At 46.9% G+C, this 16836-nt stretch overlaps 1 protein-coding gene across 1 annotated transcript in view; it reads right to left on the bottom strand.

Moving 5' to 3' along the window:
* Nucleotides 1-16836, bottom strand: part of PPP2R1A (protein phosphatase 2 scaffold subunit Aalpha) — a 2558186-nt gene that overhangs the window by 1922890 nt on the left and 618460 nt on the right. The gene's annotated exons all lie outside the window — the stretch shown is intronic.

Raw genomic sequence — 16836 nt, forward strand, 5'->3', positions numbered from 1 at the left:
GTATGGATATATTTGAATATTTCTTTGCCTGCAGAATGCAATGACTGGAGCTAGGCACTTTGTGAATACCCAGGGCACAGTAGATGATCCAAAGGGCAGTGCAGAGAACTGATAGTGCATGTAGCCTGCTTTGAAACGTAGGTATCTTCTGCAAGACTCCCTGATAGGGATGTGCAGGTATGCTTCTTTTAAGTCTAGTGTTACAACCGCGCATCTTTGCCTAGCATAGGAAGCAGCTGGTGAAGAGTCAGCATCTTGAATTTTGGAATCACCAGAAAGGTATTTAGAGTAGAAAGGTCCAGGACAGGATGCCATGTATTGCCTTTTCTGGGTACCAGAAAAAGTCTCGAATAGAAACGTTGTCCCTTTTGCTCTTCTGGTACCAACTGAATAGCCCCCATGCTTAAGAGAGAGAGTACTTGATTTTGGGCCTCTGCCCACTGATTTGGGGGTAGGTCTGGCCACCCGCTTGGTGTTAGTAAGGTGTGGAAGTGAAATCTGTATCCTTGGGACACTATATTTAAAACCCATTTATCATGGGTAATGTGTCCCCAGTTTTTGGCGTGCAGACCAATCTTTACGCCTAAAGGAGCATTCAGTTGGGAAGTGCTTGGAAGTTTTAAAAGCAAATCATTGAGACAGTTTTCCATAGGGGGGAGTCTTACTACTCCCTGATTTGGGTGCGGAAACCCCCCACTGCTTAGTCTTGTGTGTCCCCTGGAACTGAAACCTGGGGTTTCTGCTGTGCCTGGGTTTGGCTTGAGAAGACCTGGAAGGGGCTGGAAAGGACCAATTCTTAGAGGGCCAGTGCCTACTAAATCTAGGAGGCTGAACTTGTAAGAAATCTTTAACAGTTTGCATAGATTTAGCTTTATCTTCCATCTTTTAAGAACTTCCTCCGCCCTGTTGCCAAACAGGCGGTCCTGATTTAAGGGAGCATCCAACAATTTAGCTTTAACATAATCAGGCCAAGCATGCCTTCTGAGCACAGACCCAGTAACAGCAGCCCTGCAAGAGGCCTCTAATGAATCAAATTCACATTGCAAAGTATGTTTTCCAACCTGTTCAGCAGAATGCATTAAATCCTGTACTTCTTTATTTTCCGCATAGTCAGGAATCAACATCATTTTCTGTTTAAGCAATCCAATAACATGTTGCTGATACTTTAACATATGAAACTGGCAGTTTAAAGCCCTAATGGCCAAGGTTGCAGAAGTGTAAACCTTCTTACCCCACCCTGGAGTCTCTATCAGAAGCAGTAGGATTTTTAGCAGTAGAAGCCTTAATGCCCTTAGGTCCCTGTGAAATAGTCTCTGGATCTGCAATAGGATTTTTAAAAAGGAACTTGTGTGAATCAGGAACCCTGTAATATCTGTCAGGTTTTCTGGGAGCAGGATGCAAAGAATCAGGGGCCAAACTAGATTCCGAAAAAGCATCATCAACAATGTCTTCTGGATCACCATCTGTTTTGATACAATAGTTTGCATCCTGAAGATCTATACCAATAGTTTGCATCCTGAAGATCTATACAGCATATGCAATCATCTTTGCAAAGAAAAGGCAGAATGGACTGGATCATGACCATTTAGAACTTTGCTTTCTTTACAAACTAATTTAAATTGCATAGATCCAAAACAGGTCTCAGGTCACCTGTTTTCTTTGGCACTAAAAAGAAGCGTGAACAAGTTCCAAATCCTATCTGGTCTAGAGGGAGCTTCTGCATGACTCTTGTCTAGCAGCTTCAGGATCTCTTGCGCCTCTGCCTTCCTCTGACTGTTTGAAACACTGGAAAGTTTCTTCTTTTTGAGAGGAGGAAGAAGGGAAAATGGTATGTAATAACCCTTGGATATTATGCTTAGCACCCAAGTATCGTGTGCTGCATTTGCCCAGCTGTCTGGGTGCAAAGACATTCAACCACCGACTGCCTCCAGACTTGGACAGATGAGCAGCTCTTCAGGAGTGCTGGAAAGGCCTGTCCGAGAAAGAATCTTGAAACCCTGATTTTGCTGACCTCTTCTGCCTCTAGGGTGATGTCTGCCATTGAAATTTTCTCCTCTGCCTCTGAAGGAATTGTCACTGCATGGATCTTGAAAAGCAACCTGACATTTTGTGGAACCACATCATGCCACCTCTCCGATTCCTAGAAAAGGTTCATTGAGGTGTAGAAAACTTGATTCCTACAGCAGACAGAGTCTTTCACTCTTGTTCTGTGGGTCAGCATCTCTTTAACTGATGGCCCAAACAGGGAAGTGCCATCAAAGGGGGCATTAATAAAAAACCTTTTAAAAGGTTCCGTAAAGTAGCAAAGCCACATCCAGGCATGTCTTCTTATGGCAATGCCAGAACCGGCAGCTTGTGAGGTAAATTCAGCTGTGTGCAAGATCAATCTCACAAAAGCACTGGATATGGACAAAAGAGCGGCTAGTTCAGAGGATGTTCTTCTGACGTCCTTAGCAGACATGCACTCAAGAGTATCTGAAAGTACCTTGGTCAAACCTGTGTGAAGTCAAGTGAACTGTGCCAGGTAATTAAATGACCTCAGGGCAAAAGTTGCTGAGGCGAAAACTCACTTTCCAAGCATGTCCAATGCTCTAGATTCCCTGTTATGTGGTTAGACAGTAGTGATTTGTTCTGCTAGCTCCTTCTTGGTGGCTATCGCCACCACCATAGCACCTACTGGGACCCCTTTGCTCCAGTGTGGTCTGTCGGGGGGGGGGGTGCCCGGGTGCCAAAAATGTATCTGGTCTCTTTGGAATGGGTTCAATGGTGTCTGGGTCCTTCCAGGCCCAACATGTAACTAAATCAATAAGTTCATCCATGGGGGGGGGGCCCAAGATGTAGATGGGCCAGAAACAAAAGCCTCCAAAAATACTGATTATTCTGGTGAGGGGTTTTGGGAAGAACAACCACCTTTCTGTTTCAGGATTTCTACAATATCTCCAAAAGAGATGCCATCAGGTGGTGACCTAGGGGACATCTCCCCATCAAAATCGGTATCCTCTGTGAGACACTCCAAAGGGGGAGTCAATGTCTCCTTTTACATGTTCTCTTCCGGTGATCCTCCTCTGTGATGTGCTCAGGTGAAGTCTAAGAAGAGAGGGGATGTTTCTCCACAGGAACTGGCTGGACACTTACTGACTCTGGGTATTCCTGTGGAATAGGTCTGTGCAACTCAGAGCTAGAAAATCATGGAGGGAAGCAAGTAGGATCCGAAACATGAGAGGGGGTTTTCTGTGGAGAGAAATGGCCCTTTCCACCACCGTGAATGCAGACGGACCCGGAGAAACTCCAATTCACCTCCTCGGAGCCAAAACACCCGAGGAGGGCAGATCTGGAACCTCCCTGAATCAGCACCTTGGGAGCAGAACTGGATCCGAATTGTTGAGAGCCAAGGCTCCAAGAAGAAGGGATGGATCTAACAAAATCAGTGCCAAGCCCATCCCCTCAGACCAAACACTGACACTTTGGCTCCGAGACCAATTCTGATCCAACAGCATCAGAGCAGAACTATTCAAGGAAACTGGAGTGGAGGAAGAAGCTTTCCACGGAACTGGCACAGAACCCCTTGAGAATCTTGTATCTTGGGACTTCAAAACTACAGGATGGATTGGAGAAGGAGAAAATATGTGTGCAGAAGTCGTAGGCATACTCACAGATCCAGTAGGGGACAAATCTGGTAAGACCCCATCTGGATGCGCATTCTGTGAAACTTTCTCATCATCCTATCCACATCCACTCCTGACAAGCTCCTGAATGACCTAGAGGAGGAAGTGGAAGGAGGCCTAGAGTGCTTCTTGGGTGTCTGAAGCAACCTCGAAGACAGGGTAAGAGAAACAGGTTTTACTGAATATTGAAGATTAGTACTCCTGTACAAAGAATCCTGTTTAGGATCTGAGAGTACAGTAATCGGACTTATTGTGATGATAAAATTAGACAGATTCTCAGCTAAAGCGTCTTCTTTGTGGATACATGCGTGAATGAGAAGTTATGTACCTACCATAACGTTCCATATGTTAGTTGTCTTCTTCTCGCCTTCTTTCTTGCTGGATGGGTTCGGAGCCGATCCTCGGCTCCGACTCGGCCTATACTAAAGCTCGAGAGCTATTTTTACCTGCTCGAGGCTACCCTGTATCCCACAATGCTAGGCGCTAACTACCCAGATCTCGTTTGATAGATAACACCATAGCAGTTCTGATCCCAGAACAAAGGAGAAAGAGGAATACCTATATATTTAACATACCCAGAAAAGGCAACCATGGGAGTCCAAGCTGGGATGAAAGAAGGCCCAGAAGGATCCTTTTGGTCTGTCCAGGCTAGGGGGTTCGAGGGTGGGATGCAAGAAAGAAGGCGAGAAGAAGACAACTAACATGGAACGTTATGGTAGGTACATAACTTCTCAATGTTAAGTTGTCAATCTCGCCTTCATTCTTGCTGGATGGGACCGCATCCCTAGCACCTCAGCCTTGGGTGGCTCATCTGAACAGATTCTTGAGGACGGTGGAACCAAAGTTAGCTCGGCTTCTGGAGGCCATGTCCAGTTTGTAATGACAAATAAAGGTATGAGGAGAGGCCCATGTGGCTGCCGCACAAATGGAGTCTATAGGTAACCTAGCCTGAAAAGCTGTTGACGTAGCTAAGGCTCTAGTTGAGTGGGCTCTAGGTTTTGAAGGAAGTTCTTGACTCCTCAGTTCATAGATGAAAGTAATCACAGAGGACAACCATCTGGAAAGGGTTACTTTGGAAACTGGAAGGCCTTTCTTCCCTTCCGCATAAGACAGGAAGAGCTGCTTAGATTTCCTAACTTGCTTGGTTCTATCCAGGTAGTAACGGAGTTGATGGTGAACATCCAAAAAATGCAACTTTTGTTCCGCTCTGTTGGAGTAATTAGGGAAGAAAACTGGGAGATCGATAGTCTGGTCTAGATTTGCCTCAGAAGATATCTTGGGTAAAAAAGATGGGTTAGTTCTGAGGGACACTCTATCTTTATGGAAAAACAGATAAGGAGGACGAACGCAAAGGGCGTGAAGTTCTGAGACTCTCCTCGCGGAAGTTATGGCCACTAGAAATAGAGTTTTCCATGAGAGCAACTTCAAGGAACAGGAAGCCGCAGGTTCAAAGGGAGGGAGAATCAAAGAGGTTAAAACCAGATTCAAATCCCACTGTGGTGGGGGATCTCTGATTGGGGGCTTAAGTAAAAAGATACCTTTAAGGAAGGCTTTACAAAGTTTATGGGACATAACAGTGGAGTCCGACAAGCCAACATGAAAATTTGAAATGGCCGCTAACTGAACTCTGACAGTGGATGAAGAAGAACCTGATTGAAAAAGTTCAGCCAAGAAATCTAGGACTGATTGGATAGGTGCCGTGAAAGGATCCATGTTTCTAGTCTCTGCCCAGAAGGAGAAAAGTTTCCATTTGCTAGCATAAATCCTCCTGGTAGAAGATTTGTGGGAAGCTAGAATGATGTCATGCACCGAATGGGAAATAAAGGGAAGCCTGGCTAAGGTTGGAAGTGGAGCAACCAAGCTGTGAGGTAGAGAGAGAGGAGGGACTGGTGCAGCTCGCCCAACTGATGGGTCAAGAGGTCTGGCACTGGGTCCAGATGCCAGGGCTGCTCCAAGAGGTAACGATGCAGGAACAGAAACCAGATTTGTCGAGGCCAGTAAGGGGCAATGAAGATCATTGTGGATCTCAATGCAGTAGCTTTCTGAATCAACTGTGTGATTAATGGAAAGGGGGGAAAAGCGTACAGAAGACCCTGGGGCCAATCGTGGACTAGAGCATCTCTGGGGGGGGTGGCCGGGAAGAGAGTGAAGAAGTCGTGGCACTTGCTGTTTTGAGGTGTTGCGAAAAGATCGCAGCAAGGCTGACCCCATTTTTGGAAAATCTCTTCCACTACTGACTGCTTGAGAGACCACTCGTGCGGCATGAGAATGGCTCTGCTCAGCCTGTCCGCTATTATGTTGGACATCCCGGGGATATGCGTTGCTATCAGAAACCGCTGAGAAGAGATCGCCCACTGCCAAAGTCTGAGTGCTTCTCGACACAAGGGATAGGACTTGGTTCCGCCCTGCTTGTTGATGTACCACACTACGGACATATTGTCCATCTGAACTGCAATAGTCCCTATGGGAAGAGAGTCCCGAAGGGCTTGCAACACTAAAAGTACTGCTCTCATCTCCAGGACATTTATGTGCAGGTGGCACTCGAAAGGTTGCCATGTGCCCTGGACTGTCCTGCCCTGAAAATGCCACCCCCCCCCACCCAATCAGGGAGGCGTCCGTTGTCACCGTAGCAACTGGGGAGGGAGAACAAAGGGTCTGCCCTGAATGACTTGAAGGGACACCATCCACCAAGAAAGGTGTTTCTTGCATGATTGGGTGATTAAAATGCTGTGTGACATTGGAAGCTGTTGAAAAGACCACTGGGAAAAGGGCATCCACTGAAAGATCCGCATGTGAAAGCGAGCTAGGGGAAGTAACGTAATGGCTGCTGCCATGAGACCTAAAGTCTTCAGTACAAACTTGGCCTGGATTCTGTTGCTCTGAAGAAGGATGTGAATGTGGGCGCGAATATCTGAAATTCTCCGTGCGGTTAGTTTTGCGGACAGTTCGGCTGTGTCCAATATGGCGCCTATAAAAGTAATAGACTGACAAGGTGACAAGGCAGACTTTTCGAAATTTATGGAGATACCTAGCTCTTTGCAAGTTTGAATGGTGTAATCTCTGGACTGAAGAAGTTGACGCCTGGTGGTGGTGGTAAGGAGCCAGTTGTCCAGATATGGAAACACCTGGAATCCTTGACGTCTCAGATGAGCCGTGACCACTGCCATGCATTTGGTGAACACTCGGGGGGCTGTAGTGAGACCAAAGGGCAGGGCCCTGAACTGGTAGTGACTGGCCCCCAGCCGGAAGCAGAGAAACCTCCTGGAGCGCCTGTGCATCTTGATGTGGTAGTACGCATCCTGAAGGTCTACAGAGCACATCCAATTGTCCTGTCCCAAAAAGGGTAGAATGGACTGTAGCGAGCAATCTGGAACTTCGTTCTTTGGACAGACCTGTTCAGCCTGCTGAGATCCAAAATTGGTCTCCAGTCCCGTCTTTTTTGGTACCAAAAAGAACTTGGAGTAGATTCTGGATCCTTGCTGGTCTGCTGGGACTGGTTGGATGGCTTTTTTTCTTAGCAGTTTTGAGATTTCTAATACTGCTTGTTCCCTTAGACCGGATGGAACATCTGGAAGGGGCCTTTTTGGCTGTGTTGGGGTGTGGGCAAAGGGAATTTCGTAACCCTCGGATATGATTGACTGTACCCATCTGTCTTGGGTGAGGGAAAGCCAGGCTTCTGGGTACAGTGATAATCTTCCCCCGACTGCCTCCGAAGGCGGACAGTCGGGCAGCATCTCAGGGATGCTGGAAGGGCTGGCCAGAGACAGCTTCTCTGCTACCCTGATTCTGCAGACCCCCTCTGCCCCTAGGGCGGCATCTGTTATTGCCCCCCCCCTGCCTCTAGAGGGGAACTCACCTCGTGCGTCAGGCGCGACTCCCTGTGGTTTGCGAAACCACATTTTTCCACCCTTCTGACCCTTAGGGTATGGTTTAGACGGGGTGGAAAAACAGACTCCCACGGCAGAGAGAGTCTTGCCATCCTGTTCGCATCTGGTCAAAGTATCCTTCACCTGAGGTCCAAACAACGCCGAACCATCAAAGGGGGAGTTAGTGAAGGACGCCTTGAAGGGGTCAGCAAAGTTACAAAGCCGCATCCAGGCGTGACGCCTTAAGGCCACGCCTGTGCCTGCAGCCCTACTCGCCCCATCGGCCGCATAGGAAATAAGCCGCATGGAGGAATTAACAATCGAGTTCAGGGTTGCCAGCTGGGAGTTGATTTTGTCTTGAGACCCCACAGCTGTTGGATCCTGTAAAGTATCACCCATTTCTTTGAGCATGTCTCTTTGAAGGCGGGTGAAATGACACAAGTAATTCAGCGACCGCAAGGTAAAGGTCACTGAAGAAAACATCCGCTTGCTGTACCTATCCATAGTCCTAGATTCCTTATTAGGAGGATGGATCGGTACTTAAGGATCAGCCAGTTCCTTCTTAGTGGCCGCTGCCACCACCATGGCATCAACAGGGACACCCTTGGTTAAAAACTGCTTATCAGAAGGGGCTGTGATAAATTTTGAAGGCCTCCGTGGGGTAGGTTCCATCGTGTCAGGGGCCGTCCATGCCTTCCGCGCCACCACTTCCATGAGAGGGTCAAAAGGTGGAGACACCCAGGAGGTGGAAGGGTGAGAACCAAAAGCCTCTAGGTAAACCGACTCGTCCTCGGAAGGATTGAGGGTAGACCAGTTTCCCCTCTGCTTGAGGATCTCAAGGATGTCAGAAAAGGAGACATTCTCAGAGGGGGACCGTGGGGACCCTTCCGACTCATCCAAGTCGGTATCGGATGTGACGGACTCAGGAGAGTCCACATGCTTCCTCTTGCATTTCTTTTCCGAGGGGGCTCCCCTGATGGATCAGGGGAGGCCTCGGAAGAGAAGGATGCTCCCAATGGGGGCACCTGAGGCGTTGGATCTCTGCGATCGGGGTCGAGAGGATGGGTAGAGACCCTAGCAGGCACAACAGTGGGAGGAGCTGAGGGAGCTGACCGTGGAGCAGGCACAGCGGCCAGCACACTCCTCATGACTTCAAAGGCACCCCTATCAGGCAGGGAAGAAGGTCCCCGCTTCGAAGAGATAAGGACCCCTCCCGGCACCGAGAGGGATGGCTCCGAGGCCGATGTCGGGGCCGAACTCACCTGCGCCGAGGCTCCGAGAGGGAGAACGGGGTCGGACAAGGGTCCAATGCTACTCGCCCCCTCAGAGCCAACAAGGGAGTCCCGGCACCCGGATCCATCCATGGATGGAACCATGGAAGAGATCGGAGCCGACGACGGAGCCGAAAGGTGTGGTATCGGCTCCGAAGTGTCAACGGTCCCGGCTCCCACAAACTCCGGCTCCGAGCTCAGAGGAAGAGTCGGAGGAGGAATCGACGATGGAAAGGGGCTAGCCTCTGTCTGATGAGAAAGGCTCTGAAGCATCTGGGCCAGTGCCTGCGACTTAAGGAGTCTGCTAACCACCCTCTCGAGGTCGTGTTCCGAAAGCCTGGAAGACCGAGAGGAATGGGACCGATGGCTCCGCTCTGAAAGCAAAGGAGATCTCGGAGCCGAATGGACTGACTCCAAAGAAGGAGACCTGGAGCGCTTACGGCTCGCAGACGGTTCTGTCGCAACGATCGGAGCCGACTGAGTCTTGGGAGCATCGGCTCCAGCCGTTGCCGACTTAGGAGCACTAAGAGCACCACTGGTCTAAGGCTCGGTTCGTGGAGCCGACGGTTTTGTGGGCTTCGAAGGTTTGCCCGATGAAGACTTGGTAGGGGAACCTTCGGGTTTCAACAAGCCTCGTAAAATAAGCTTGTTTCTGCGTTCCTGCAGGACTCTTGGACTGAATGCATGGCAGACAGAACAAGAGTCCTGCAGGTGCAGAGGGCCCAGGCAATAAACACAAGAAGTGTGACTGTCTGTCAGAGACATTTTCTGACAGCACGAGTCACACTTCTTGAAGCCTGAAACCCTGGAATCCTTAGACATCCTGACAGGGATGACAAGTCATACACACAACAAACACCCACACTCAAACTTACTCAGTCTAGTCACACATGCACACACAGAGACTGAGACTATTTAGACTGACAAATAGAGAATTTTAAACTAAATTAAACTAGAATTTAAACTAAAATTTAGCCCGAAGGCCTAGTAATCTACGGAGTGGGGTAGGTAACGAGAAGTAGTTAGAAACAAACCCGAAAGGGAACTATCTAAGGTGGGGATACACTAGAGGGGTAAAGTGGATCTAATAAAAAAACTATTACTACAAAAGGTCAGGAAAAAAACCTTACCAGAAAAGATTTTTACAAATCTAACCTGAGAGCTGGCAAAAACGCAACCTCGCAGCTGAAGCGGCAAACGAGATCTGGGTAGTTAGCGCCTAGCATTGTGGGATAGAGGGTAGCCTCGAGCCGGTAAAAAGAACCCATCCAGCAAGAATGAAGGCGAGATTGACAACTTAACATTGAGCGTACCTTCGTTGAAGGTTGTGCGTCAGGGCTGGCAACTCAGTATGTAAAAATCCACTGCCAATCATTAGCGGACCGGAGTTCCGCTGTGGCGACCCCTAACCGGGAAAAGCCGAAAGATGCAACAACAAGGATGAGAAGGCTTTGGATCCAATGGTAGGTACTTAGGATCTGAAAGTGTAGAATCGAATGATTTTCTAGATTTTGTAAAAGGCTACGAAGAACATCTGGGGGACTTTGGAGGAGAGAACTTCCTGTGTTCCAGGAGAGCTGATTTACTACATTTAGAGGGGATTTGAGCCCCTAAAGTAGAAGTAGACGGCAGAAGTCCTCTCAAAATGAGCTTATTGCACCAGTCTGCTAAGGCCCTGGGATTAAATATGGAAAAAAATGTACTGTTAGTGTCAAGATGTTCAGCTCCTAAACAATATATGCACTCCTTGTGGGCATCTGAATTTGGAATTGTATGCCCACAAGAAGTGCACTTTTTAAACACTGTGGGCTTCTCTAACATGGTGGCAGAAAAAATACCCACAGCAATAAAATAACAAAAAGAATACAGCAGCAGCAAGGAAAACCAGTATGTTTTTTTTTTCCTTTTTTAACAGTAGAAAAGTTCAGGCTACCAACAATGCTAAATAGAAAATACCCTTATAAGTAGAGGTAAAAAAACAAAGGAAGAATGCCAACCTTGGTATTAAAGATAACTATTAAAATAGAAAGAAAAAAAAAGGCAAAACTCTAACACCAGTGAGAAACTTGCAAAAGAGAGGAAAATTAAGATTGAGAGAAGAAGTAAATAAAAAACTTAAAAGTTTTGCTACTACTCTCAAGAAACCAAAAATTGTTCCAGAGCTATGGAAACATGAGAAACCTGTGTCTGTTCGCAAAACTGGCAAACAAGATCTGCAGATTTAGGGATACAACAAAGCATTATGGGTACAAGAAGGACCTTGAGATCTGGATCCTAAGTCTGAAATAAGCAGTTGAGTCAGATCAGAGGAATGGATTCGAACCATACATTGAGGAAGAATGAAAAGCTCAACATTAGATCCCTTGTTAGGCTTGATGGGGTTCTGATCCTGCTGTGTCCTTTTACTGCCTTGTTTTTTGTTTGGCTGGGACTTCCTGCTTCAAGGAGTGAAGTTTCAGAGTACGTAACACTTTCAATGCACCTTGCACAAGTTTACTTCTGTGATCCCAATGTTTAAGTATCTGATTAGCTACTGTACCAAACAAGCAATCACACTCAAGTGCAGTATTCAAAATCTCATTTTTAACTCATCAGGACAATTCTGGCTGTGCAACCGAACATACCTAATTATCACCACTGATGACACTCTGCATATCTTGCAATAGTATCAAACCCCTCTAAGGCACTCTTTAAAGCATGTTTTGACACCTGAGAAACTTTAGAAACACTACCTTAGACACAGGCCTATTGCTCAGCAGGTAGTGATGCAGCAAACTCACCTAAGCTATAAATACATCTCAACACAAACTTTCCCTTGATACTGTGGTAGTTAAACACTTAAAAGCCACCATGCTGGACTATGCCAGCTTCTTTTCTTCAGATTCTAGCCATTTACCTAATTTATCTAAAAAAAAACAGGATTTGAAGAAGACAAAAGTCTTTTTATTCAAAAAAGTAGCTGGGGACACCAAAACAGGGTCCACAGATAAGAGAGCTTGGTGGGCAGGCATGGCCAAGTATATCCTGAATTTCTTAAACACTGTTTTTAGGCAGAGTCTCAATGAGCAGATAAAATTACAGGTTAACATCCTTCAACTTTGGGTTCAATGGAAGAATGGTCTCCACGTCTGGAGTCTCAAAAGATCATAAACCCTGCTGACCCCAGTGGCAGCTGATGATTGCTCCCTAATGATATACATCCCTAAATCTAGCCAGTACTTGGGTAAGAGAAAAAAACAAAAGTTATGTACTCTGAATAACGGATGCATCTGTGTTGTCTCCTTTTGTCCTTCCTCAACCTATGGATCTCTGCTCCAGCTCTGGCCACTTTACTAGACTTTGGCTCTGTAGCTCAAGCTCCTCCCTTTACCGATAATCCTCTCCTTAGCCTAGACTACCCCAGATTGGGTTTGCCTTCTAGTTGCCCTATCATCTAAATACTAAGTCTCTGGTATTCGGGCCAGCTAAGGGCTACCTGCAGGCAGATAACCCAAGTGTGATGACTGCAACAGTGAAACATGAAGAACATCAAGAGTACCAAGAAACAGCACTCAAAAAAAAGAAGTCATGTCTTACCATAACGTTCCATCTGTATTGTTGATCCTCATTCAGTCATTACATATGGGTATCGGTTCCGAGCTCGGAACCGAGCCGGCCATTTTCCAAGCTCACATCAGCTTCAAACTCTCGAGCTAAACTCTTACCCACAATCCCCCTCTTCCTGTTACCTCAGATTGAGTTTGCAAGTTAAAGAAGGTAGAGACTACCTCTGGTCAAATAACCTAAGAGAACTGGATGGTGAGATCCACTAGAAACTACAGGAGGGGGAAGGAGGGAGGGTCGTAATGACTGAACGAGGATCAACAATACAGATGGAATGTTATGGTAAGACATAACTTCTTTATCTGATATTGTTAATCCTCGTTCATTCCTTATGTATGGGACAGAGTCCCCAGCTACCTCTATTCCTGGGAGGCTCTCATGGAAGGACATCCTGAGCGCCACAGAACCGAAAGATGCTCTTCTCCTGGAGGCCAAATCCAATTTGTAATGATTGATGAAGGTATGAGGCGTAGCCCAAGTTGCAGCTGCACAGATGTCATGTAAAGAAGCTCTGGCATGGAAGGCAGCAGAAGTTGCCACCGACATTGTTGAATCAGCTTTCATGGTAGTAGGCAATGAGATATTACGTTGTGTGTAAATAAAGGTCACACAGTCCTTCAACCATCTAGCTAATGTGACCTTAGCAACAGCCGATCCTAATCTAGATCCAGAAAAGGCCAAAAATAATTGGTCAGATTTACGAAAGGGTTTAGTCCTGTTTGTGTAAAAATGGATTTGCCTGTGTATATCAAGTGTATCTAGGCAATACTCTCCTCTGTTTGAATGGGAGGGAAATAAAACTGTCAATTCAATGGCTTGATTAATGGACATTTCAGAGATCACTTTAGGCAAAAATGACGGATTAGTTCTCAGACACTCTATCTCTATGAAAAATCAAGTATGGACTGTTGATACATAAAGCTTGAAATTCAGAAATATGTCTGGCAGAAGCAATAGCGACCAAAAACAAGGTTTTCCATGACAAATACTTGAGGTCGCAAGAAGAGGCTGGTTCAAAAGGTGCCATTGTCAGAGCTTGTAGAACTAATGACAAATCCCATGGTTGAATAGGTTCTCTAAAAGGTGGCTTCAGAAAATTCACACCTTTTTATGAAGGTCTTGCACAATTTATGGGACATAAGAGAGGAATCGTGGACACCCTCACGAAAATTAGAAACTGCAGCCAAATGAACTCAAATGATAGAGGCCGATAGACCTGATTGAAACAGGTCGGCCAGATAGTCTAGTATTATCGACACTGGTGCTGGAAAGGGATCTACTTGTTTATCTTTCAGCCAACAGGTAAATCTTTTCCACTTGCTCAGATAAGTAATTCTAGTGGAAGACTTATGAGAAGCAATGAGAATATCATGTACTGGTAAAGAAAGATCATTCTGCCTGGCAATCAAGGGAACTGGAGTAGCCAAGCCGTTAGCTTCAGGCTGTTCAGGTTGGGATGAATCAGGTTCTGTGGGTGTGAGATCAACTCCGGGATTGGATGGAGGATCCATGGTCGATCTAGTAGGTGAGGCCAAAGGAATGGGAACCAAATCTGTCATGGCCAATATGGTGCTATAAGGATTACCTTGCTCTTCAAACGCCGAGCTTTCTTCAGAAACTGGGGAAAGACAGGAAAGGGCAAAAAAGCATAGAGAAGACCCAAGGGCCAATCGTGGACTAGAGCGTCCCTGGGTGACTGTCCCGGAGGGGGAATCAGGGCGAAGTAGTTGCTGCATTTGTAGTTGGTCTGGGATGCAAAGAGGTCACAGCAAGGACGGCCCCAGCGGTGGAAGATCTCCGCCACTATCAAGGGATTCAGGGACGACTTGTGAGGCTGCCATATCCTCATGGCCTCTCGACATAGGGGGTAAGATTTGGTTCCACCTTGCTTGTTGATGTACCAGACCACCACCATGTTGTCTGATTGAATCGCAATTGTCCCAGACGGCAGCAGGGGATGGAATGCTTGCAATGCCAGAAGCACCGCCCTCAGCTCTAGAACATTTATATGCAGATGGGCCTCCAGTTGGGGCCAAGTGCCTTGGACTGTCTGTCCCTGACATAGCCCCCCCACCCCATCAGGGAGGCATCTGTCATCACTGTGGCCTTGGGTTGCTGGGGGGGAAAAGGGGCGAGGCCATTGTGATAGGTTGTGTGTCATCCACCAATTTAAATCCTGTTTGCACCTGTGGGTTACTCGAATCATGGCTGAAAGAGGATGCTGAAAAGGATACCATTGGGTGAGCAGTAGCCACTGTAGAAGCCTCATGTGAAACCTGGCCAGGGGAACAATGGTGATGGAGGCTGCCATGGAACCCAACAGCTGTAGAACCGAGTGAGCCGTGGATTTTTCCTTTGAAAGGATTGATATTAGTTGTTGCTTTATCCTTAAAATTCTGTGCTCTGGGATAGCAGCTCTGCAGTTTTTTGTGTCCAAGATAACCCCTATGAATTCTGTCGACTGAGAAGAGGTGAGATTGGATTTCTGCCAGTTTATGGTTATGCCTAGCCTTTGAGCAGCGAGGAGAGAGTATGCCAGGGCTTTTTCCAATAGATGTCTGGTGGGGGCGGAAATGAGCCAGTCGTCTAGGTATGGAAACACCTAGAATCCTTGAAGTCGCAGGTGAGCTGTGACAACTGCCATGCACTTTGTGAACACTCTGGGGGCTGTAGAGAGTCCGAAGGGCAGTACTCTAAGCTGGTAATGACTGGCTCCCGCACGGAAGCGCAGAAATCTTCTTGATGGCCTGTCCAGCTTTATGTGGTAGTACGCATCTTGGAAGATCTATAGAGCACATCCAATCATCTGTTTCCAAAAGCGGGAGGATACTGTATAGTGACCATCCGGAATTTTTGAACTCTCACAAACTTGTTCAATACACTGAGATCCAAAATTGGTCTCCAGTCCCTGGTTTTCTTTGGCACCAAAAATAGTCTTGAGTAGAATCCGGATCCTATCTGGTCTGGAGGGACTATTTGGATGACTCTTTCTTAGCAGTTTTTCTATCTCTAGTGCTGCTTCTTCCCTTTGACTGGGTGGAACGTTGGGAAGATTTTTTGAAGGGAAGGGACAAAGATTGAAGGGGATATGATAACCTCTGGTTATGATCCTTTGTACCCAAGAATCGGTGGTGATGGTTAGCCAGGCAGAAGGGTAAAAGGAGAAACGTCCCCCAACCACCTTCAGAGGAAAGGAGTTGGGCTGCTCTTCAAGAGCGCTGGTAGGATTGACCAGGGAAAGAATCCCTGGAACCCTGATTACGCGGTCCCCCTCTGCCCTGAAAGGAGCGTCTTCCCTGTGAGTTTTCCCCCCTGCCTCTGGGGAAAAACTCGGCCTGTGTGTCACGGAAAGAACCATGAGATGTCTTGAACCATATCTTCCCACTCTTTTGGTTTCGGGAGAAAGCACGCTGAGGGGAAGAATAACGGACACCTATGGCAGAAAGGGGACTTACCGTCTTGTTCACATCTGGCCAGTGTGCCTTTAACTTTGGGCCCAAATAACGAGGAGGGCTCAATGGGGGCATTAAGAAAAGAAGACTTAAAAGGTTCCACGAAGTTGCACAAGCGCATCCAGGCGTGTCGTCTCAAGACAGCAGCTGAACCCACCGCTCTAGCTGCTCCTTCTGATGCGTGAGATATCAATCGCATAGAGGAGTTAGATATAGACTCAATGGTGGCCAGTTGAGAGGCCACTTTGTCACAGACCTCATCAGACACTGCACCAGCCAAGATTTCAGACAGCTCAGAAACCAGATCCCTTTGAAGCCTGGTAAAATGTGCCATATAATTCAGGGACCTGATAGCAAAGGTCGCTGAAGCAAAGGTGCGCTTCCCTATTCTGTCCAGGGCCGGGGACTCTCTGTTAGGTGGATGGACAGTCTGGCTTTCTTCTTCTGCCAGATCCTTTTTTGTTGCGGCTGCCACCACCAAAGCATCTACAGGAAGACCTTTGGACCAATGGGGATCCGAAGCAGGAGGGGACAAGATCTTATCTGGCCTCCGGGGAATAGAATACATCAAAAGTAGGCAGTTTGTGTCCACAATCAGAACACCGCTTAAACCCGGACTACTCTTTTTATCTGCCATATTAACAAAAAGAAAAGTACCAACAATGGTACAAAAGAGTACCCGAAGGTATGAAAGAGAAAAGGAAAGGGATTACCAACGATGGTAAGTAGAAATTACCTCATGGTAAAAAGGGTAAGTAAAGGACAGAAAAAGCCTGAGAAAATTATGAATGCTAGATGCGATAGGGCAAGAGACAATAAAATATCAACCTTTCTGACAGAAAAGTAATTTGTAAAGCAATTAAACAACAATTGACTGTACTTAGCTCAAGAGAAGTAGCTTGACACGACCGGATGGCAACGTGACAAACGAAATCTGAGTTAACAGGGAGAGGGGAATTGTGGGTAAGAGTTTAGCTCG

The sequence above is a fragment of the Protopterus annectens genome, chromosome 8.part0, assembly GCF_019279795.1.
Source record: "Protopterus annectens isolate FY-2018-M chromosome 8.part0, PAN1.0, whole genome shotgun sequence".
Taxonomy (NCBI): domain Eukaryota; kingdom Metazoa; phylum Chordata; order Ceratodontiformes; family Protopteridae; genus Protopterus; species Protopterus annectens.